At 49.5% G+C, this 23265-nt stretch overlaps 1 protein-coding gene across 1 annotated transcript in view; it reads right to left on the bottom strand.

Annotated features, from left to right (window-relative positions):
- Positions 1-13044, bottom strand: part of EBNA1BP2 (EBNA1 binding protein 2) — a 119106-nt gene extending 106062 nt beyond the window's left edge. Inside the window, exon 1 of the mRNA XM_030206933.1 lies at positions 12989-13044. The gene's annotated coding sequence lies outside the window, so the exon portion shown is untranslated. The remainder of the gene's footprint in view (positions 1-12988) is intronic.
- Between the last annotated feature and the right edge of the window lie 10221 nt (positions 13045-23265).

The raw sequence follows: 23265 nt of genomic DNA, 5'->3' as shown, positions 1-23265 counted from the left end.
TGGCATTGAGTCTGGTTTCTGGATTGGGGGTATTTTGTGTTTCTCTGGGTGAGGAAGGGGATTCTGAGGTGTAGGGGTTATTCTGTGTCTGGTTTCAGGCTTGGGGGATTGTGTGTTGGGGTGAGGAGGGGAGGACTATGTCTCTCAGTTTAAGGTGTGTGTGATGTAGGTGGCATTGAGTCTGGTTTCTGGATTGGGGGTATTTTGTGTTTCTCTGGGTGAGGAAGGGGATTCTGAGGTGTAGGGGTTATTCTGTGTCTGGTTTCAGGCTTGGGGGATTGTGTGTTGGGGGTGAGGAGGGGAGGACTATGTCTCTCAGTTTAAGGTGTGTGTGATGTAGGTGGCATTGAGTCTGGTTTCTGGATTGGGGGTATTTTGTGTTTCTCTGGGTGAGGAAGGGGATTCTGAGGTGTAGGGGTTATTCTGTGTCTGGTTTCAGGCTTGGGGGATTGTGTGTTGGGGGTGAAGAGGGGAGGACTATGTCTCTCGGTTTAAGGTGTGTGTGATGGCATTGAGTCTGGTTTCTGGATTGGGGGTATTTTGTGTTTCTCTGGGTGAGGAAGGGGATTCTGAGGTGTAGGGGTTATTCTGTGTCTGGTTTCAGGCTTGGGGGATTGTGTGTTGGGGGTGAGGAGGGGAGGACTATGTCTCTCGGTTTAAGGTGTGTGTGATGGCATTGAGTCTGGTTTCTGGATTGGGGGTATTTTGTGTTTCTCTGGGTGAGGAAGGGGATTCTGAGGTGTAGGGGTTATTCTGTGTCTGGTTTCAGGCTTGGGGGATTGTGTGTTGGGGGTGAGGAGGGGAGGACTATGTCTCTCGGTTTAAGGTGTGTGTGATGGCATTGAGTCTGGTTTCTGGATTGGGGGTATTTTGTGTTTCTCTGGGTGAGGAAGGGGATTCTGAGGTGTAGGGGTTATTCTGTGTCTGGTTTCAGGCTTGGGGTATTGGGGGTGAGGAGGGGAGGACTATGTCTCTCAGTTTAAGGTGTGTGTGATGTAGGTGGCATTGAGTCTGGTTTCTGGATTGGGGGTATTTTGTGTTTCTCTGGGTGAGGAAGGGGATTCTGAGGTGTAGGGGTTATTCTGTGTCTGGTTTCAGGCTTGGGGGATTGTGTGTTGGGGGTGAGGAGGGGAGGATTATGTCTCTCGGTTTAAGGTGTGTCTGATGGCATTGAGTCTGGTTTCTGGATTGGGGGTATTTTGTGTTTCTCTGGGTGAGGAAGGGGATTCTGAGGTGTAGGGGTTATTCTGTGTCTGGTTTCAGGCTTGGGGGATTGTGTGTTGGGGGTGAGGAGGGGAGGACTATGTCTCCCGGTTTAAGGTGTGTGTGATGGCATTGAGTCTGGTTTCTGGATTGGGGGTATTTTGTGTTTCTCTGGGTGAGGAAGGGGATTCTGAGGTGTAGGGGTTATTCTGTGTCTGGTTTCAGGCTTGGAGGATTGTGTGTTGGGGGTGAGGAGGGGAGGACTATGTCTCTCGGTTTAAGGTGTGTGTGATGGCATTGAGTCTGGTTTCTGGATTGGGGGTATTTTGTGTTTCTCTGGGTGAGGAAGGGGGTTCTGAGGTGTAGGGGTTATTCTGTGTCTGGTTTCAGGCTTGGGGGATTGTGTGTTGGGGGTGAGGAGGGGAGGATTATGTCTCTCGGTTTAAGGTGTGTGTGATGGCATTGAGTCTGGTTTCTGGATTGGGGGTATTTTGTGTTTCTCTGGGTGAGGAAGGGGATTCTGAGGTGTAGGGGTTATTCTGTGTCTGGTTTCAGGCTTGGGGGATTGTGTGTTGGGGGTGAGGAGGGGAGGACTATGTCTCCCGGTTTAAGGTGTGTGTGATGGCATTGAGTCTGGTTTCTGGATTGGGGGTATTTTGTGTTTCTCTGGGTGAGGAAGGGGATTCTGAGGTGTAGGGGTTATTCTGTGTCTGGTTTCAGGCTTGGGGGATTGTGTGTTGGGGGTGAGGAGGGGAGGACTATGTCACTCGGTTTAAGGTGTGTGTGATGGCATTGAGTCTGGTTTCTGGATTGGGGGTATTTTGTGTTTCTCTGGGTGAGGAAGGGGATTCTGAGGTGTAGGGGTTATTCTGTGTCTGGTTTCAGGCTTGGAGGATTGTGTGTTGGGGGTGAGGAGGGGAGGACTATGTCTCTCAGTTTAAGGTGTGTGTGATGTAGGTGGCATTGAGTCTGGTTTCTGGATTGGGGGTATTTTGTGTTTCTCTGGGTGAGGAAGGGGATTCTGAGGTGTAGGGGTTATTCTGTGTCTGGTTTCAGGCTTGGGGGATTGTGTGTTGGGGGTGAGGAGGGGAGGACTATGTCTCTCAGTTTAAGGTGTGTGTGATGTAGGTGGCATTGAGTCTGGTTTCTGGATTGGGGGTATTTTGTGTTTCTCTGGGTGAGGAAGGGGATTCTGAGGTGTAGGGGTTATTCTGTGTCTGGTTTCAGGCTTGGGGGATTGTGTGTTGGGGGTGAGGAGGGGAGGACTATGTCACTCGGTTTAAGGTGTGTGTGATGGCATTGAGTCTGGTTTCTGGATTGGGGGTATTTTGTGTTTCTCTGGGTGAGGAAGGGGATTCTGAGGTGTAGGGGTTATTCTGTGTCTGGTTTCAGGCTTGGGGGATTGTGTGTTGGGGGTGAGGAGGGGAGGACTATGTTTCTCAGTTTAAGGTGTGTGTGATGTAGGTGGCATTGAGTCTGGTTTCTGGATAGGGGGTATTTTGTGTTTCTCTGGGTGAGGAAGGGGATTCTGAGGTGTAGGGGTTATTCTGTGTCTGGTTTCAGGCTTGGGGGATTGTGTGTTGGGGGTGAGGAGGGGAGGACTATGTCTCTCGGTTTAAGGTGTGTGTGATGGCATTGAGTCTGGTTTATGGATTGGGGGTATTTTGTGTTTCTCTGGGTGAGGAAGGGGATTCTGAGGTGTAGGGGTTATTCTGTGTCTGGTTTCAGGCTTGGGGGATTGTGTGTTGGGGGTGAGGAGGGGAGGACTATGTTTCTCAGTTTAAGGTGTGTGTGATGTAGGTGGCATTGAGTCTGGTTTCTGGATTGGGGGTATTTTGTGTTTCTCTGGGTGAGGAAGGGGATTCTGAGGTGTAGGGGTTATTCTGTGTCTGGTTTCTGGATCGGGGGATTGTGTGTTGGGGGTGAGGAGGGGAGGACTATGTCACTCGGTTTAAGGTGTGTGTGATGGCATTGAGTCTGGTTTCTGGATAGGGGGTATTTTGTGTTTCTCTGGGTGAGGAAGGGGATTCTGAGGTGTAGGGGTTATTCTGTGTCTGGTTTCAGGCTTGGGGGATTGTGTGTTGGGGGTGAGGAGGGGAGGACTATGTCTCTCGGTTTAAGGTGTGTCTGATGGCATTGAGTCTGGTTTCTGGATCGGGGGTATTTTGTGTTTCTCTGGGTGAGGAAGGGGATTCTGAGGTGTAGGGGTTATTCTGTGTCTGGTTTCTGGATCGGGGGATTGTGTGTTGGGGGTGAGGAGGGGAGGACTATGTCTCTCGGTTTAAGGTGTGTGTGATGGCATTGAGTCTGGTTTCTGGATTGGGGGTATTTTGTGTTTCTCTGGGTGAGGAAGGGGATTCTGAGGTGTAGGGGTTCTTCTGTGTCTGGTTTTAGGCTTGGGGGATTGTGTGTTGGGGGTGAGGAGGGGAGGACTATGTTTCTCAGTTTAAGGTGTGTGTGATGTAGGTGGCATTGAGTCTGGTTTCTGGATAGGGGGTATTTTGTGTTTCTCTGGGTGAGGAAGGTGATTCTGAGGTGTAGGGGTTATTCTGTGTCTGGTTTCAGGCTTGGGGGATTGTGTGTTGGGGGTGAGGAGGGGAGGACTATGTCTCTCGGTTTAAGGTGTGTGTGATGGCATTGAGTCTGGTTTCTGGATCGGGGGTATTTTGTGTTTCTCTGGGTGAGGAAGGGGATTCTGAGGTGTAGGGGTTATTCTGTGTCTGGTTTCTGGATCGGGGGATTGTGTGTTGGGGGTGAGGAGGGGAGGACTATGTCACTCGGTTTAAGGTGTGTGTGATGGCATTGAGTCTGGTTTCTGGATAGGGGGTATTTTGTGTTTCTCTGGGTGAGGAAGGGGATTCTGAGGTGTAGGGGTTATTCTGTGTCTGGTTTCAGGCTTGGGGTATTGGGGGTGAGGAGGGGAGGACTATGTCTCTCAGTTTAAGGTGTGTGTGATGTAGGTGGCATTGAGTCTGGTTTCTGGATTGGGGGTATTTTGTGTTTCTCTGGGTGAGGAAGGGGATTCTGAGGTGTAGGGGTTATTCTGTGTCTGGTTTCAGGCTTGGGGGATTGTGTGTTGGGGGTGAGGAGGGGAGGACTATGTCTCTCGGTTTAAGGTGTGTGTGATGGCATTGAGTCTGGTTTCTGGATTGGGGGTATTTTGTGTTTCTCTGGGTGAGGAAGGGGATTCTGAGGTGTAGGGGTTATTCTGTGTCTGGTTTCAGGCTTGGGGTATTGGGGGTGAGGAGGGGAGGACTATGTCTCCCGGTTTAAGGTGTGTGTGATGGCATTGAGTCTGGTTTCTGGATTGGGGGTATTTTGTGTTTCTCTGGGTGAGGAAGGGGATTCTGAGGTGTAGGGGTTATTCTGTGTCTGGTTTCAGGCTTGGGGGATTGTGTGTTGGGGGTGAGGAGGGGAGGACTATGTCTCTCGGTTTAAGGTGTGTGTGATGGCATTGAGTCTGGTTTCTGGATTGGGGGTATTTTGTGTTTCTCTGGGTGAGGAAGGGGATTCTGAGGTGTAGGGGTTATTCTGTGTCTGGTTTCAGGCTTGGGGGATTGTGTGTTGGGGGTGAGGAGGGGAGGACTATGTCTCTCGGTTTAAGGTGTGTGTGATGGCATTGAGTCTGGTTTCTGGATTGGGGGTATTTTGTGTTTCTCTGGGTGAGGAAGGGGATTCTGAGGTGTAGGGGTTATTCTGTGTCTGGTTTCAGGCTTGGGGGATTGTGTGTTGGGGGTGAGGAGGGGAGGACTATGTCTCCCGGTTTAAGGTGTGTGTGATGGCATTGAGTCTGGTTTCTGGATTGGGGGTATTTTGTGTTTCTCTGGGTGAGGAAGGGGATTCTGAGGTGTAGGGGTTATTCTGTGTCTGGTTTCAGGCTTGGGGGATTGTGTGTTGGGGGTGAGGAGGGGAGGACTATGTCACTCGGTTTAAGGTGTGTGTGATGGCATTGAGTCTGGTTTCTGGATTGGGGGTATTTTGTGTTTCTCTGGGTGAGGAAGGGGATTCTGAGGTGTAGGGGTTATTCTGTGTCTGGTTTCAGGCTTGGGGGATTGTGTGTTGGGGGTGAGGAGGGGAGGACTATGTCTCTCAGTTTAAGGTGTGTGTGATGTAGGTGGCATTGAGTCTGGTTTCTGGATTGGGGGTATTTTGTGTTTCTCTGGGTGAGGAAGGGGATTCTGAGGTGTAGGGGTTATTCTGTGTCTGGTTTCAGGCTTGGAGGATTGTGTGTTGGGGGTGAGGAGGGGAGGACTATGTCTCTCAGTTTAAGGTGTGTGTGATGTAGGTGGCATTGAGTCTGGTTTCTGGATTGGGGGTATTTTGTGTTTCTCTGGGTGAGGAAGGGGATTCTGAGGTGTAGGGGTTATTCTGTGTCTGGTTTCAGGCTTGGGGGATTGTGTGTTGGGGGTGAGGAGGGGAGGACTATATCACTCGGTTTAAGGTGTGTGTGATGTAGGTGGCATTGAGTCTGGTTTCTGGATTGGGGGTATTTTGTGTTTCTCTGGGTGAGGAAGGGGATTCTGAGGTGTAGGGGTTATTCTGTGTCTGGTTTCAGGCTTGGGGGATTGTGTGTTGGGGGTGAGGAGGGGAGGACTATGTTTCTCAGTTTAAGGTGTGTGTGATGTAGGTGGCATTGAGTCTGGTTTCTGGATAGGGGGTATTTTGTGTTTCTCTGGGTGAGGAAGGGGATTCTGAGGTGTAGGGGTTATTCTGTGTCTGGTTTCAGGCTTGGGGGATTGTGTGTTGGGGGTGAGGAGGGGAGGACTATGTCTCTCGGTTTAAGGTGTGTGTGATGGCATTGAGTCTGGTTTCTGGATTGGGGGTATTTTGTGTTTCTCTGGGTGAGGAAGGGGATTCTGAGGTGTAGGGGTTATTCTGTGTCTGGTTTCAGGCTTGGGGGATTGTGTGTTGGGGGTGAGGAGGGGAGGACTATGTTTCTCAGTTTAAGGTGTGTGTGATGTAGGTGGCATTGAGTCTGGTTTCTGGATTGGGGGTATTTTGTGTTTCTCTGGGTGAGGAAGGGGATTCTGAGGTGTAGGGGTTATTCTGTGTCTGGTTTCTGGATCGGGGGATTGTGTGTTGGGGGTGAGGAGGGGAGGACTATGTCACTCGGTTTAAGGTGTGTGTGATGGCATTGAGTCTGGTTTCTGGATAGGGGGTATTTTGTGTTTCTCTGGGTGAGGAAGGGGATTCTGAGGTGTAGGGGTTATTCTGTGTCTGGTTTCAGGCTTGGGGGATTGTGTGTTGGGGGTGAGGAGGGGAGGACTATGTCTCTCGGTTTAAGGTGTGTCTGATGGCATTGAGTCTGGTTTCTGGATCGGGGGTATTTTGTGTTTCTCTGGGTGAGGAAGGGGATTCTGAGGTGTAGGGGTTATTCTGTGTCTGGTTTCTGGATCGGGGGATTGTGTGTTGGGGGTGAGGAGGGGAGGACTATGTCTCTCGGTTTAAGGTGTGTGTGATGGCATTGAGTCTGGTTTCTGGATTGGGGGTATTTTGTGTTTCTCTGGGTGAGGAAGGGGATTCTGAGGTGTAGGGGTTCTTCTGTGTCTGGTTTTAGGCTTGGGGGATTGTGTGTTGGGGGTGAGGAGGGGAGGACTATGTTTCTCAGTTTAAGGTGTGTGTGATGTAGGTGGCATTGAGTCTGGTTTCTGGATAGGGGGTATTTTGTGTTTCTCTGGGTGAGGAAGGTGATTCTGAGGTGTAGGGGTTATTCTGTGTCTGGTTTCAGGCTTGGGGGATTGTGTGTTGGGGGTGAGGAGGGGAGGACTATGTCTCTCGGTTTAAGGTGTGTCTGATGGCATTGAGTCTGGTTTCTGGATCGGGGGTATTTTGTGTTTCTCTGGGTGAGGAAGGGGATTCTGAGGTGTAGGGGTTATTCTGTGTCTGGTTTCTGGATCGGGGGATTGTGTGTTGGGGGTGAGGAGGGGAGGACTATGTCACTCGGTTTAAGGTGTGTGTGATGGCATTGAGTCTGGTTTCTGGATAGGGGGTATTTTGTGTTTCTCTGGGTGAGGAAGGGGATTCTGAGGTGTAGGGGTTATTCTGTGTCTGGTTTCAGGCTTGGGGGATTGTGTGTTGGGGGTGAGGAGGGGAGGACTATGTCTCTCGGTTTAAGGTGTGTCTGATGGCATTGAGTCTGGTTTCTGGATCGGGGGTATTTTGTGTTTCTCTGGGTGAGGAAGGGGATTCTGAGGTGTAGGGGTTATTCTGTGTCTGGTTTCTGGATCGGGGGATTGTGTGTTGGGGGTGAGGAGGGGAGGACTATGTCTCTCGGTTTAAGGTGTGTGTGATGGCATTGAGTCTGGTTTCTGGATTGGGGGTATTTTGTGTTTCTCTGGGTGAGGAAGGGGATTCTGAGGTGTAGGGGTTATTCTGTGTCTGGTTTCAGGCTTGGGGGATTGTGTGTTGGGGGTGAGGAGGGGAGGACTATGTTTCTCAGTTTAAGGTGTGTGTGATGTAGGTGGCATTGAGTCTGGTTTCTGGATCGGGGGTATTTTGTGTTTCTCTGGGTGAGGAAGGGGATTCTGAGGTGTAGGGGTTATTCTGTGTCTGGTTTCAGGCTTGGGGGATTGTGTGTTGGGGGTGAGGAGGGGAGGACTATGTCTCTCGGTTTAAGGTGTGTGTGATGGCATTGAGTCTGGTTTCTGGATTGGGGGTATTTTGTGTTTCTCTGGGTGAGGAAGGGGATTCTGAGGTGTAGGGGTTATTCTGTGTCTGGTTTTAGGCTTGGGGGATTGTGTGTTGGGGGTGAGGAGGGGAGGACTATGTTTCTCAGTTTAAGGTGTGTGTGATGTAGGTGGCATTGAGTCTGGTTTCTGGATAGGGGGTATTTTGTGTTTCTCTGGGTGAGGAAGGGGATTCTGAGGTGTAGGGGTTATTCTGTGTCTGGTTTCAGGCTTGGGGGATTGTGTGTTGGGGGTGAGGAGGGGAGGACTATGTCTCTCGGTTTAAGGTGTGTCTGATGGCATTGAGTCTGGTTTCTGGATCGGGGGTATTTTGTGTTTCTCTGGGTGAGGAAGGGGATTCTGAGGTGTAGGGGTTATTCTGTGTCTGGTTTCTGGATCGGGGGATTGTGTGTTGGGGGTGAGGAGGGGAGGACTATGTCACTCGGTTTAAGGTGTGTGTGATGGCATTGAGTCTGGTTTCTGGATAGGGGGTATTTTGTGTTTCTCTGGGTGAGGAAGGGGATTCTGAGGTGTAGGGGTTATTCTGTGTCTGGTTTCAGGCTTGGGGGATTGTGTGTTGGGGGTGAGGAGGGGAGGACTATGTCTCTCAGTTTAAGGTGTGTGTGATGTAGGTGGCATTGAGTCTGGTTTCTGGATTGGGGGTATTTTGTGTTTCTCTGGGTGAGGAAGGGGATTCTGAGGTGAAGGGGTTATTCTGTGTCTGGTTTCAGGCTTGGGGGATTGTGTGTTGGGGGTGAGGAGGGGAGGACTATGTCTCTCAGTTTAAGGTGTGTGTGATGTAGGTGGCATTGAGTCTGGTTTCTGGATTGGGGGTATTTTGTGTTTCTCTGGGTGAGGAAGGGGATTCTGAGGTGTAGGGGTTATTCTGTGTCTGGTTTCAGGCTTGGGGGATTGTGTGTTGGGGGTGAGGAGGGGAGGACTATGTCTCTCGGTTTAAGGTGTGTGTGATGTAGGTGGCATTGAGTCTGGTTTCTGGATTGGGGGTATTTTGTGTTTCTCTGGGTGAGGAAGGGGATTCTGAGGTGTAGGGGTTATTCTGTGTCTGGTTTCAGGCTTGGGGGATTGTGTGTTGGGGGTGAGGAGGGGAGGACTATGTCACTCGGTTTAAGGTGTGTGTGATGGCATTGAGTCTGGTTTCTGGATTGGGGGTATTTTGTGTTTCTCTGGGTGAGGAAGGGGATTCTGAGGTGTAGGGGTTATTCTGTGTCTGGTTTCAGGCTTGGAGGATTGTGTGTTGGGGGTGAGGAGGGGAGGACTATGTCTCTCAGTTTAAGGTGTGTGTGATGTAGGTGGCATTGAGTCTGGTTTCTGGATTGGGGGTATTTTGTGTTTCTCTGGGTGAGGAAGGGGATTCTGAGGTGTAGGGGTTATTCTGTGTCTGGTTTCAGGCTTGGGGGATTGTGTGTTGGGGGTGAGGAGGGGAGGACTATGTCTCTCAGTTTAAGGTGTGTGTGATGTAGGTGGCATTGAGTCTGGTTTCTGGATTGGGGGTATTTGTGTTTCTCTGGGTGAGGAAGGGGATTCTGAGGTGTAGGGGTTATTCTGTGTCTGGTTTCAGGCTTGGGGGATTGTGTGTTGGGGGTGAAGAGGGGAGGACTATGTCTCTCGGTTTAAGGTGTGTGTGATGGCATTGAGTCTGGTTTCTGGATTGGGGGTATTTTGTGTTTCTCTGGGTGAGGAAGGGGATTCTGAGGTGTAGGGGTTATTCTGTGTCTGGTTTCAGGCTTGGGGGATTGTGTGTTGGGGGTGAGGAGGGGAGGACTATGTCTCTCAGTTTAAGGTGTGTGTGATGTAGGTGGCATTGAGTCTGGTTTCTGGATTGGGGGTAGTTTGTGTTTCTCTGGGTGAGGAAGGGGATTCTGAGGTGTAGGGGTTATTCTGTGTCTGGTTTCAGGCTTGGGGGATTGTGTGTTGGGGGTGAAGAGGGGAGGACTATGTCTCTCGGTTTAAGGTGTGTGTGATGGCATTGAGTCTGGTTTCTGGATTGGGGGTATTTTGTGTTTCTCTGGGTGAGGAAGGGGATTCTGAGGTGTAGGGGTTATTCTGTGTCTGGTTTCAGGCTTGGGGGATTGTGTGTTGGGGGTGAGGAGGGGAGGACTATGTCTCTCGGTTTAAGGTGTGTGTGATGGCATTGAGTCTGGTTTCTGGATTGGGGGTATTTTGTGTTTCTCTGGGTGAGGAAGGGGATTCTGAGGTGTAGGGGTTATTCTGTGTCTGGTTTCAGGCTTGGGGGATTGTGTGTTGGGGGTGAGGAGGGGAGGACTATGTCTCTCAGTTTAAGGTGTGTGTGATGGCATTGAGTCTGGTTTCTGGATAGGGGGTATTTTGTGTTTCTCTGGGTGAGGAAGGGGATTCTGAGGTGTAGGGGTTATTCTGTGTCTGGTTTGAGCCTTGGGGGATTGTGTGTTGGGGGTGAGGAGGGGAGGACTATGTCTCTTAGTTTAAGGTGTGTGTGATGGCATTGAGTCTGGTTTCTGGATTGGGGGTATTTTGTGTTTCTCTGGGTGAGGAAGGGGATTCTGAGGTGTTGGGGTTATTCTGTGTCTGGTTTCAGGCTTGGGGGATTGTGTGTTGGGGGTGAGGAGGGGAGGACTATGTCTCTCAGTTTAAGGTGTGTGTGATGTAGGTGGCATTGAGTCTGGTTTCTGGATTGGGGGTATTTTGTGTTTCTCTGGGTGAGGAAGGGGATTCTGAGGTGTAGGGGTTATTCTGTGTCTGGTTTCAGGCTTGGGGGATTGTGTGTTGGGGGTGAGGAGGGGAGGACTATGTCTCTCAGTTTAAGGTGTGTGTGATGTAGGTGGCATTGAGTCTGGTTTTAGGCTTGGGGGATTGTGTGTTGGGGGTGAGGAGGGGAGGACTATGTCTCTCAGTTTAAGGTGTGTGTGATGGCATTGAGTCTGGTTTCTGGATAGGGGGTATTTTGTGTTTCTCTGGGTGAGGAAGGGGATTCTGAGGTGTTGGGGTTATTCTGTGTCTGGTTTCAGGCTTGGGGGATTGTGTGTTGGGGGTGAGGAGGGGAGGACTATGTCTCTCAGTTTAAGGTGTGTGTGATGTAGGTGGCATTGAGTCTGGTTTCTGGATTGGGGGTATTTTGTGTTTCTCTGGGTGAGGAAGGGGATTCTGAGGTGTAGGGGTTATTCTGTGTCTGGTTTCAGGCTTGGGGGATTGTGTGTTGGGGGTGAGGAGGGGAGGACTATGTCTCTCAGTTTAAGGTGTGTGTGATGTAGGTGGCATTGAGTCTGGTTTCAGGCTTGGGGGATTGTGTGTTGGGGGTGAGGAGGGGAGGACTATGTCTCTCAGTTTAAGGTGTGTGTGATGGCATTGAGTCTGGTTTCTGGATAGGGGGTATTTTGTGTTTCTCTGGGTGAGGAAGGGGATTCTGAGGTGTAGGGGTTATTCTGTGTCTGGTTTGAGCCTTGGGGGATTGTGTGTTGGGGGTGAGGAGGGGAGGACTATGTCTCTTAGTTTAAGGTGTGTGTGATGGCATTGAGTCTGGTTTCTGGATTGGGGGTATTTTGTGTTTCTCTGGGTGAGGAAGGGGATTCTGAGGTGTAGGGGTTATTCTGTGTCTGGTTTCAGGCTTGGGGGATTGTGTGTTGGGGGTGAGGAGGGGAGGACTATGTTTCTCAGTTTAAGGTGTGTGTGATGTAGGTGGCATTGAGTCTGGTTTCTGGATAGGGGGTATTTTGTGTTTCTCTGGGTGAGGAAGGGGATTCTGAGGTGTAGGGGTTATTCTGTGTCTGGTTTCAGGCTTGGGGGATTGTGTGTTGGGGGTGAGGAGGGGAGGATTATGTCTCTCGGTTTAAGGTGTGTCTGATGGCATTGAGTCTGGTTTCTGGATCGGGGGTATTTTGTGTTTCTCTGGGTGAGGAAGGGGATTCTGAGGTGTAGGGGTTATTCTGTGTCTGGTTTCTGGATCGGGGGATTGTGTGTTGGGGGTGAGGAGGGGAGGACTATGTCACTCGGTTTAAGGTGTGTGTGATGGCATTGAGTCTGGTTTCTGGATAGGGGGTATTTTGTGTTTCTCTGGGTGAGGAAGGGGATTCTGAGGTGTAGGGGTTATTCTGTGTCTGGTTTCAGGCTTGGGGGATTGTGTGTTGGGGGTGAGGAGGGGAGGACTATGTCTCTCAGTTTAAGGTGTGTGTGATGTAGGTGGCATTGAGTCTGGTTTCTGGATTGGGGGTATTTTGTGTTTCTCTGGGTGAGGAAGGGGATTCTGAGGTGTAGGGGTTATTCTGTGTCTGGTTTCAGGCTTGGGGGATTGTGTGTTGGTGGTGAGGAGGGGGGGATTGTGTGTTGGGGGTGAGGAGGGGAGGACTATGTCTCTCAGTTTAAGGTGTGTGTGATGTAGGTGGCATTGAGTCTGGTTTCTGGATTGGGGGTATTTTGTGTTTCTCTGGGTGAGGAAGGGGATTGTGAGGTGTAGGGGTTATTCTGTGTCTGGTTTCAGGCTTGGGGGATTGTGTGTTGGTGGTGAGGAGGGGGGGATTGTGTGTTGGGGGTGAGGAGGGGAGGACTATGTCTCTCAGTTTAAGGTGTGTGTGATGTAGGTGGCATTGAGTCTGGTTTCTGGATTGGGGGTATTTTGTGTTTCTCTGGGTGAGGAAGGGGATTCTGAGGTGTAGGGGTTATTCTGTGTCTGGTTTCAGGCTTGGGGGATTGTGTGTTGGGGGTGAGGAGGGGAGGACTATGTCTCTCAGTTTAAGGTGTGTGTGATGTAGGTGGCATTGAGTCTGGTTTCTGGATTGGGGGTATTTTGTGTTTCTCTGGGTGAGGAAGGGGATTCTGAGGTGTAGGGGTTATTCTGTGTCTGGTTTCAGGCTTGGGGGATTGGGGGTGAGGAGGGGAGGACTATGTCTCTCAGTTTAAGGTGTGTGTGATGTAGGTGGCATTGAGTCTGGTTTCTGGATTGGGGGTATTTTGTGTTTCTCTGGGTGAGGAAGGGGATTCTGAGGTGTAGGGGTTATTCTGTGTCTGGTTTCTGGATCGGGGGACTGATATTCTCTCTCTGAACTCCAGCTCAGTGGACTGCGTAACGATCGATCGTTTCAAGTCCAGTCAAATCCCAGTCCCAGAAGCCAAACGAACTCAGCGCTTACCTCCGCGTGCTCCTGTGGCAGCTAACTCCTCGTGAAGCGTACTTCCGGCTCACCCGGAAACTCCTGTATAGAACCCGGAACACTTCCGGCGACTGTTTCCTAGGAGACGAGTGACGCTTCCGGCGGTGGGTTTCCATGGAGACAGGCAGCGCGCGTAGAGCCGGGACTGGCGACGTTTGACTGGTGAGTTCTGCAGCCTTTTCGCTCATATTTAATCAATGTTATCTTGCTTTTCTTAGTCCTAATGCTCTGCCTCCGCCACATTATCTACAGCACTACCCTGGATACGATTTGCTGCCTTTCTTTTAATTCTGCATTCCTGAGCTTGTGCATATTAAACTTAATCTTATTTTATTGTGATTTATTATGAAGAGATTCACCCAGGGCACATTTTAACATAAACTTACAATTTTCTAAAACACCATAACAACAGAAAAATAACCGAGAATAAACATAAGTACAATAAATAACGTAAACTTGAAAACAGTACATTAAAACCTAATAATACAACTACCCTGAAACAGTATCAAAAATGTACACATAGTAGATGACGGCAGAAAAAGACCGACATGGTCCATCCAGTCTGCCCAAGACAAACTCATATGTGTATACCTTACCTTGATTTGTACCTGCCTTTTTCAGGGCACAGACCGTATAAGTCTGCCCTCCCCTATCCTAGCCTCCCAACCACCACCCCCTCTTCCCCCCAACTGCTCCGCCACCCAATTTCAGCTAAGCTTCTGAGGATCCATTCCTTCTGCACAGGATTCCTTTATGCATATCCCACGCATTTTTTGAATTCCGTTACCGTTTTCATCTCCACCACCTCCCGCGGGAGGGCATTCCAAGCATCCACCACCCTCTCTGTGAAAAAATACTTCCTGACATTTTTCTTGAGTCTGCCCCCCTTCAATCTCATTTCATGCCCTCTCGTTCTACCGCCTTCCCATCTCCGGAAAAGGTTTGTTTGCGGATTAATACCTTTCAAATATTTGAATGTCTGTATCATATCACCCCTGTTCCTCCTTTCCTCCAAGGTATACATGTTCAGGTCAGCAAGTCTCTCTTCATACGTCTTGGAACGCAAATCCCATACACATTTAATAGAACTGAAATTCAAATACCAGAGATATAATACAAGGTTACCTAATACTAACGATACACCTAATAAGCATTAGAACATTCAACTAACATAGATATGATGCCAAAGTTTTTCTACAATCCGGTTTACCATATAGCTGAGGGACCAGGAGCAGATATATGATGGGAACAAGATGCGTGGTACTGAGTCAGTTGGGATAATTTGATGGTTAGCTAAAATCAAGACAAAGGGAAATCGTGCCAAATGAATCTCATTGAATTCTTTGATTGGGTGACAGGAGAACTGAATCAGGGACGAGCTATAGACGTAATCTACTTAGATTTCAGCAAAGCTTTTGACACGGTTCCCCACAGGAGGCTCTTAAATAAACTGGATGGGCTGAAGATAGGACCCAAAGTGGTGAACTGGATTAGGAACTGGTTGACGGACAGAAGCCAGAGGGTGGTGGTGAATGGAATTCGCTCGGAGGAGGGAAAGGTGAGTAGTGGAGTGCCTCAAGGATCGGTGCTGGGACCAATTCTGTTCAATATATTTGTGAGTGACATTGCCGAAGGGTTAGAAGGTAAAGTTTGCCTATTTGCGGATGATACTAAGATCTGTAACAGAGTGGACACCCGGGAGGGAGTGGAAAATATGAAAAAGGATCTGAGGAAGCTAGAAGAATGGTCTAAGGTTTGGCAATTAAAATTCAATGCGAAGAAATGCAAAGTGATGCACTTAGGGAATACAAATCCTCGGGAGACGTATGTGTTAAGCTGGGAGAGTCTGATAGGAACGGACGGGGAGAGGGATCTTGGGCTGATAGTATCTGAGGATCTGAAGGCGACCAAACAGTGTGACAAGGCGGTGGCCGTAGCTAGAAGGTTCTTAGACTGTATAGAGAGAGGTGTGACCAGCAGAAGAAAGGGGGTGTTGATGCCCCTGTATAAGTCGTTGGTGAGCAGGGCCGTGCCAATACGGTAAGCCAGGTATGCGCCGCAGGGGGGCGCCTGCCTTCAAGGGCGCCCTCGAGTTGAATTTAAAAAAAAAACCTTACCACGTTGGCGAACTAGCGGGCGGGGCACCAGTAGTAAAAGCAACAAGCAGGCACGCTTGTCTCCGTCTACTTCCCTGCCCTCTCAGTGTCCATCAGAGGAAGGCGGGATGCAGAGAGGGCAGGGAAGCAGACGGAGAGACGAGCGTGCCTGCCTGCTTGCTGCTTTTACAACTTTCCTTCCTCGTGCACGTATTGATGCGGTGCCGGTGCTATTTACAAAACTGTGACTCACAATAGGAGAAAAGTTGCTGCTCTAGTATTAGCTCAGATCAGACTTCAGTTTCACAGGCTGCCCGCAACAGGAGAGAGGCTGTCTGCGCCTTTAAGTGGTTCAGGAAGTGTGAGGTTCAGGAGAGCCGAGGCACGCACAGCCCCCCCCCCCCCCCCCGTCTTTACTTCTGTGTTAACAGAGAGTGCTGCTGCTGCTGTGTGCCCATTGCTAAGCTGCACAGACACAATGTGGCTGTTTATCACATGTGGCATTGGTCCAATTGGTACTACTGCTTTTGAAAGCATGTTTTTCCAGGAAGAAGTCCCTGAATCCTTTTGCTTTAGACTCCCTGAGACCTCCTGCATCGCTGGTGATTGACAAAGCAGAGAGGAGAAAAGTGATCAAACAAGGTAAAGGTCACAGGCTGGACTGGGCACTCTCGTGTCCTGGAGAGGTGCTGATAGAGCTTAAGAAGACGATCATAATTCCAATTCCAAAAAAGTTCAAAGTTGAGGTTGGGGATTATTCCACTTATCAGCCTATTTCAAACCTTTCCTTATTGTCTAAAGTTTTAGAAAGGTTTGTACTTGGACAACTGGCTGATTATGTTGAAAGGAACCAGTTATTGCACAGCCCACAATCAGACTATAGACGTCATCATAGTACTGAATCTTTGTTATTGGCAATTGTGGATAGTATGTTAGTGAAAGCAGATCATGGTTGCAGCTTGATTTAACTGTGGCTTTTGATACTGTATTTCATCCCATACTGTTAAAATGTTTGCAGGATATGGGGCTAGGTTCCACAGTTTTAACATGGTTTAGTTCTTATTTTACTGATTGCAAAACAAACTGTGCAATGAAACAACACAATTTCTTCCCAGAAAATGTTGTCAAGGGTTGTTTCCCCACTAATATTTGAACTCTATCTGGCATCATTAGCTAAGATAATTGGAAACTGGGAAGTAGAGTTTCATTTCTTGTGATGATATTCAGTTGATTTTTTGTGTAAAAGATAAGCAAGTGCTATGATCCCATGCCGATCCATGGCACGGAGGAGAATGAAGCGTTAATTTATGGTTTGAAGGTACTATTCCCAAAATGTAATCAGTCCCCCATTCTCAAGAGTTAGTGATCAGAAGAAAATTGAAATTATGAAGAAAGGCAGGGCATCCTGCTTAAATAATGAATGACAAGTGCATATAAGAGACTACATTTTACTGTTAGTATGTCAAGGTATTTTGTTCCGGACATATATGGTATAAGCATAGCAAGCAAGCTTTCCTGTTCAATTTTGCTACTTAAAACAACAATTACTGTACTTTTAACAGTGCAATAACTGATTCTACATGATCCTTACAGTTCTGCAGCCCTGTGCTTCAGGAAAAAAGGAAAAAAGGTTTTCTCCTTTGCAAAACAGAGCCCAAGGCTATTTGCTGTGATTGACAAAGTAGGGCATTGACCCTGGATGAAACATAGAACAGACACTGATCATTTTAAAAACACTTTACATGTTGATAGTAAGGAAATTTGCTAACACTGCTAGCTGAAATTCACCAAAGTGCATTCTATAGACTATGCTAATATGCTCCACCCCATCCTTTGCCCCCCCCCCCCCCAAATGAAACAGTCAAACTACGCCCATGGCTGCTGCTGCCTTCCCGCACGCAGCGCTCGGCTCTTTGGCACCGCCCAGCTCTTCCACGTGCCTTGGAGCCAGGCAGGTCCGGGGGGGGGGGGGGGGGGGGGCGCCCCAACTGATAGTCTGCAGGGGGGCGCCAGAGACCCTAGGCACGGCCCTGTTGGTGAGGCCCCACCTAGAGTATTGTGTTCAGTTTTGGAGGCCGTACCTTGCGAAGGATGTAAAAAGAATTGAAGCGGTGCAAAGAAAAGCTATGAGAATGGTAATGGATTTGCATTACAAGACGTATGAGGAGAGACTTGATGACCTGAACATGTATACTCTGGAAGAAAGGAGAAACAGGGGTGATATGATACAGACGTTCAAATATTTGAAAAGTATTAATCCACAAACGAACCTTTTCCGGAGATGCGAAGGAGGTAGAACGAGAGGACATGAAATGAGATTGAAGGGGGGCAGACTCAAGAAAAATGTCAGGAAGTATTTTTTCACGGAGAGAGTAGTGGATGCTTGGAATGCCCTCCCGCGGGAGGAGGTGGAAATGAAAACGTTAACAGAATTCAAGCACGCGTGGGATAAACATAAAGGAATCCTGTTCAGAAGGAATGGATCCTAAGGAGCTTAGCCGAGATTGGGTGGCAGAGCCGGTGGCGGGAGGCGGGGATAGTGCTGGGCAGACTTACACGGTCTGTGCCCTGAAAAGGAGAGGTACAAATCAAGGTAAGGTATACACAAAAAGTAACACATATGAGTTTATCTTGTTGGGCAGACTGGATGGACCATGCAGGTCTTTTTCTGCCGTCATCTACTATGTTACTAAGGTTACTATGTTACTATGTTAAGCAAAAGATAAGGAACTGATCTAAGTTACAGTATGTGTAGCAAGCTAGTCCAGGTGCAAGAGTGGGTGTATAATCTGTCACCCTAGGTATTTAAAGGCTTGTGAGAAGAGCCAGGCTTTCACCTGCTTCCTGAAGTAGAGGTAGTCTCGAGTTACACATAGCCCCTCTGGGAGTAAATTATAGAGCAAAGGGGCTACTCCTGAGAAGGCCTGCTGGCGGGTATCACATCGTACAATTTCTTTTAACGAGGATACAGATAGTGATGATCCTTGAGAGGACCTTAGAGGTCTCAAAGGTGTGTAAAGGGCTTATTCTTTAAGTACTCTGGCCCATTTTCTCAGAGTGCCTTGAAAATCAAACATAGAGTTTTACATTTAGCCTTGTAATGTACTGGTAGCCAGTGTAGCTTTTGCAGGAAGGGTGTGATGTGGTCACGCCACTTCAAGCCTTTTATCAATCGTGCTGCAGCATTCTGAATTAGTTGGAGCTGATACCAAACTCTTTTTGGTTTGGCCACTGTACAGGGCATTACAGTAGTCTAGTTGTGATGTTACCTTGGCATGAACCACTGTGGTCACCACGTACGACCTCCTCCAATTCAGGAAAAAAATAAAAACCCACCTGTTTCAAAAGGCTTACCCCATGACCCAACTTAAATCTGCGACACTATAACACCACAGTCCGTACTGATCACCAAACAATCTCATCTGTTCTTGCTATCCTCTTTATGGTCCCACCACATGTTCCTTCATGTGGTCCCTACCCATCCTACCTCAACTTAACCATTATTTGTATTTGTTTTACTCCGGAGTCTATCAACACCTCTCCAGTACCATGTAAGCCACATTGAGCCTGCAAATAGGTGGGAAAATGTGGGGTTCAAATGTAACAAAATAAATAAATATATGGAGAGAGATTTCGTAGCTGCCATAGGTGATAGAGACAATTTTTGAAGATTGTTTGAATTTGCAGGATCAGAGTGAATGATGAGTCTAGCAGTATCCCAAGATTCCTGACCTGTGATTTTAGAGGGAGTTCATACTTCTCAAAAGGTATTTTGAAGTCACTATTTGTCCAAGTGTTAGGTACCCAAAGAATCTCTATTTTGCTTGGATTCAGGCAGAGTTTGTTGTTGTTTGCCTATTCCTGAGTTGCAGTTAGACAAGCAGTGGGTAGATCTCGTTCAACAGGTACGAGTAGTTGCACATCATCAGCATAGATATTAATTTTTTTTGTCCATCGACTGATGCAGCTACCACAGGCTTGAGGTAGGCATTAAATAAAAGGGGAGACAGTATGGATCCCTGTGGCACCCCACAGTTCAGTGCCAAAGGTAATGATATGTTGTTGAACAGAACTGATCTGACAAGTAGGATTATTTATTTACTTATGACATTTATACCCCACATTTTCCAGTACAATTTCAAGTTCATTGTGGCTAACAAGCTAAACAGACTCTGTATCGCTCTATGGTGCAACCTCACCTTGAGTATTGTATTCCGTTCTGGTCGCCATATCTCAAGATATAGCATAATTAGAAAAGGTTCAAAGACGAGTGACCAAAATGATAAAGGAGATGGAACTCCTACCATATCTACCTACCTGTCTCATCAGACCTAAGACACGTGAGTGCCCACAAACACGATCACACTCCTCAATCAGCCCTGCTGGACGATTACCACGATTACACTAATTTGCTCGTATGATCGAGCTTCACCCGTGACCGACAATGAGTTCCAACCTGACTCCCACCTACCCACGGCTGCACTGCCTTGATTCGACTCCCACCTATCCTTCAGAGAGGGAGCCTCGCCTGTTGCTGACGACGAGCTCCAACCCAGCTTCCGCCTGTCCATTGCTGCACTGCCTTGGCCCGACTCCTACCTACCTATCAAGAAAGAACCTCATCTGGGGCTGACGACGAGCTCCAACCCGATTCCCGCTTGCCCTTCTGATGGAGAACATCGCCTGAGTTTAACGGTTGATTGATTGCGGAGTCCCAGACGGGCCAGCACTGGTCGCTTTCCACCCACTGTCGGTTCACGGTGCGACGCTGGACATCGGCGCCTAATCTTTCACCATCAAAGACACCATCAAAGAATCTACTACTGCTGCTATTTATCATTTCTATAGCGCTACAAGGCAGAATCTGACCGTTGCTTGGCTGTAAACTGCCCACACTGCAACATCGGGCCTGAAGAAACCTTACGGCCTGAGGAGAGCATCAAGCAACAACGTGGCTCTCCCCAGAACCAGAGTTACGCTGCACTGCCAACATAACACCCAAGTAAACACCGGCTGCATCCAACCTGCATCATCTACTCCAATCTCTGCCCCAGCCTGGAGTGGAGGAGTGGCCTAGTGGTTAGGGTGGTGGACTTTGGTCTTGGGGACCTGAGGAACTGAGTTCGATTCCCGGCACAGGCAGCTCCTTGTGACTCTGGGCAAGTCACTTAACCCTCCATTGCCCGCCGCATAGAGCCTGCCATGAGTGGGTGTCACGTTCACTAAACAGGAACTGGGTTTGTGAGCCCTTGGGCCACTGCCGAGGAGCAGCAGTGGCAGCAAAACCACCCCACACCAGAAACAAGGCAGAACAGACGTACCGGCAAATCCAGGCTAGGTCTCTGGTGGTCAGCCAGCAAGCAGAAGACAGGTCCAGGCAAAGGTTCAAAAGGCAGGCGGCAAGCAAAAACAAAGTCCAGGTCCAGGCAAAGGTTCAAAAGGCAAGCGGCAAGCAAAGCAAAGTCCAGGATCAGGCAAGGTTCAAAAGGCAGGAAACCAGCAAACACAGAAACAGGTCCAGACAAAGTCTCTCAGGCAGAAGTGCACAAGCACCCATGACCAGGGCCTAAGACGCAATGCCAAGGCAAAGCCAGAGAGTTTCAAAATGGCTAATAAGCCCAGACAGGAAAGACTCAGCTGCAGCAATCACCAGGAAGCTATGGTGGCTGTGCAGGCTCAATCCAAGCAAGCAAACCTGGCAGCCTGGAAGATCCGGATCGGACTCAGCTAAAATCTGGAACGGGTGATGGTCCATAGCAGCCACCTGTACTGGCCACCAGAGGGCGAGGAAAGCACAGACGTAACAGTACCTCCTCCTCAAGACCCCCCCTACCTCCACGGGGAATTCAGGTCTCCACAGGTAGCAATGATGGAATCTACGGAGGAGCCTCAAAGCATGACCAAGGGTAACTTGGCTGAAGCTGGAACCAGAGTCAAGACTGACATCCGGACAGGCATCAAAGCTGACCCTCGGACCGCTCTCAGGATTGGACCTCGAAGCAGACTCAGGCACCGCTTGGCTGGAACTCAATCTCGGAGTGGACTCAGGAGCAGCTAGGCTGGAACTCCACCTTGGAGCGGACTCCGGAACAGCAGGGCTGAAGCTCAAACTCGGAACAGACTCAGCATCCTCTGGGTTGGAATTCAAAACAGACTCAGGCAGTTGACTGGAACTCAGAGCAGGCTCAGGCACTTGGCTGGGATTCAGCGTAGACTCTGGAACCTCTTGGCTGGAACTCAGGGCAGGCTCAGAAACATCTTGGCTGGAACTCAGAGCAGACTCCAGCACTTGGCTGGAACTCAGAGCAGGCTCAGGAACATCTTGGCTGGAACTCGAACTCAGCAAAGGCTCAGCTAGGAGTGCCACTTGAATAGAACTCCGGGGCTTGACTGGAAGCACCACCTGGACTGGAAGTGGCGGCTTGCATTGAAGTACCCCTCGGGCAGGAATCGGAGGTTTGGTTAGAAGCACCCCTCGAACTGGACTCAGAGGCTTGATTGGATAGGTCCCTTGGACTAGGACCGGAGGCTCGACCTGGAGTGCCACTTGAATAGGTCTCGGAGGCTCCATCAGAAGCACCCCCCGAGCTGGCCTCAGGGGTTTCACTGGCCGTGCCACTTGAACGAGGACTGGAGGCTCAGCCAGACGTGCCACTCGAGCAGGAATCAGAGGCTCAATCGAAAACTTCCCTCGGACTGGACTCGGCGGCATAACTGGAAGCGTTACTTGACCTGGAATTGGAGCCTCGGTTAGAAGCGTCACTCAGACAGGACTCAGAACTTGGCTGGAACCTGAATTTAGCATGGACTCAGCGGCTTGGCTGGAACTCAGCGTGGACTCAGCAGCTTGGCTGGACCTAGACTGGTAAAAAGCCCGCTGGATAGCCAAAAACTCGGGACTTCTAAGGCACTCTCTTTCAGCGTCAGCTTCAGGAGTATCCCGTAGAGCTGGATCCCCGAGAAGTCTGCAGCGGTAGTCGAGAAGTGTGATAGAAGGATCAATAGCAGAAACGGGGTTTACCACAAGCCCAAGCTGCCAGATACGCTTCCTCTCCGCTGAGGCCTCAGGAGTATTCTTCAAGGCAGGATAAAAAAAAAAAGTTTATCCCGATAACTGGAGCGTTATAAAACTACTAAGAGCAGTCACAGTGGTGGGACCGGCATTCAAACTGGAACTAGGAGTTAAACCTGGGCGGCAAGCCATATTGCCAACCAGGGGAAAAACCATAGGCTGGAAACCCCGCTGGAGGGATGATCTTGCCGAGCTCATGGCCTTGGCATTCTGTCACTTTCACTAAACAGGAACTGGGTTTGTGAGCCCTTGGGCCACTGCCGAGGAGCAGCAGTGGCAGGCAAAACCACCCCACACCAGAAACAAGGCAGAACAGACGTACCGGCAAATCCAGGCTAGGTCTCTGGCGGTCAGCCAGCAAGCAGAAGACAGGTCCAGGCAAAGGTTCAAAAGGCAGGCGGCAAGCAAAAACAAAGTCCAGGTCCAGGAAAAGGTTCAAAAGGCAGGCTGCAAGCAAAAACAAAGTCCAGGTCCAGGCAAAGGTCCAAAGGGCAGGCGGCAAGCAAAGCAAAGTCCAGGATCAGGCAAGGTTCAAAAGGCAGGAAACCAGCAAACACAGAAACAGGTCCAGACAAAGTCTCTCAGGCAGAAGTGCACAAGCACCCACGACCAGGGCCTAAGACGCAATGCCAAGGCAAAGCCAGAGAGTTTCAAAATGGCTAATAAGCCCAGACAGGAAAGACTCAGCTGCAGCAATCACCAGGAAGCTATGGTGGCTGTGCAGGCTCAATCCAAGCAAGCAAACCTGGCATGCTGGAAGATCCGGACCGGACTCAGCTAAAATCTGGAACGGGTGATGGTCCATAGCAGCCACCTGTACTGGCTACCAGAGGGCGAGGAAAGCACAGACGTAACAGTGGGAAAGCGCGGGGTACAAATGTAACAAAAATAAATAAATCATCCGTTCCTGCCTGCATCCTCTGCCCCAACCTGCATCATCTGTTCCTGCCTGCATCCTCTGCCCCAACCTGCATCATCTGTTCCTGCCTGCGTCATCTGCCCCAGCCTGCATCATCTGTTCCTACCTGCGTCGTCTGCTCCAGCCTGCATCATCCGTTCCTGCCTGCATCCTCTGCCCCAGCCTGCAT

Source organism: Microcaecilia unicolor, chromosome 6, assembly GCF_901765095.1.
Source record: "Microcaecilia unicolor chromosome 6, aMicUni1.1, whole genome shotgun sequence".
Taxonomy (NCBI): domain Eukaryota; kingdom Metazoa; phylum Chordata; class Amphibia; order Gymnophiona; family Siphonopidae; genus Microcaecilia; species Microcaecilia unicolor.
Note: the sequence above shows the minus strand (reverse complement) of the source record. Positions and strands in the feature narration are given on the sequence as shown.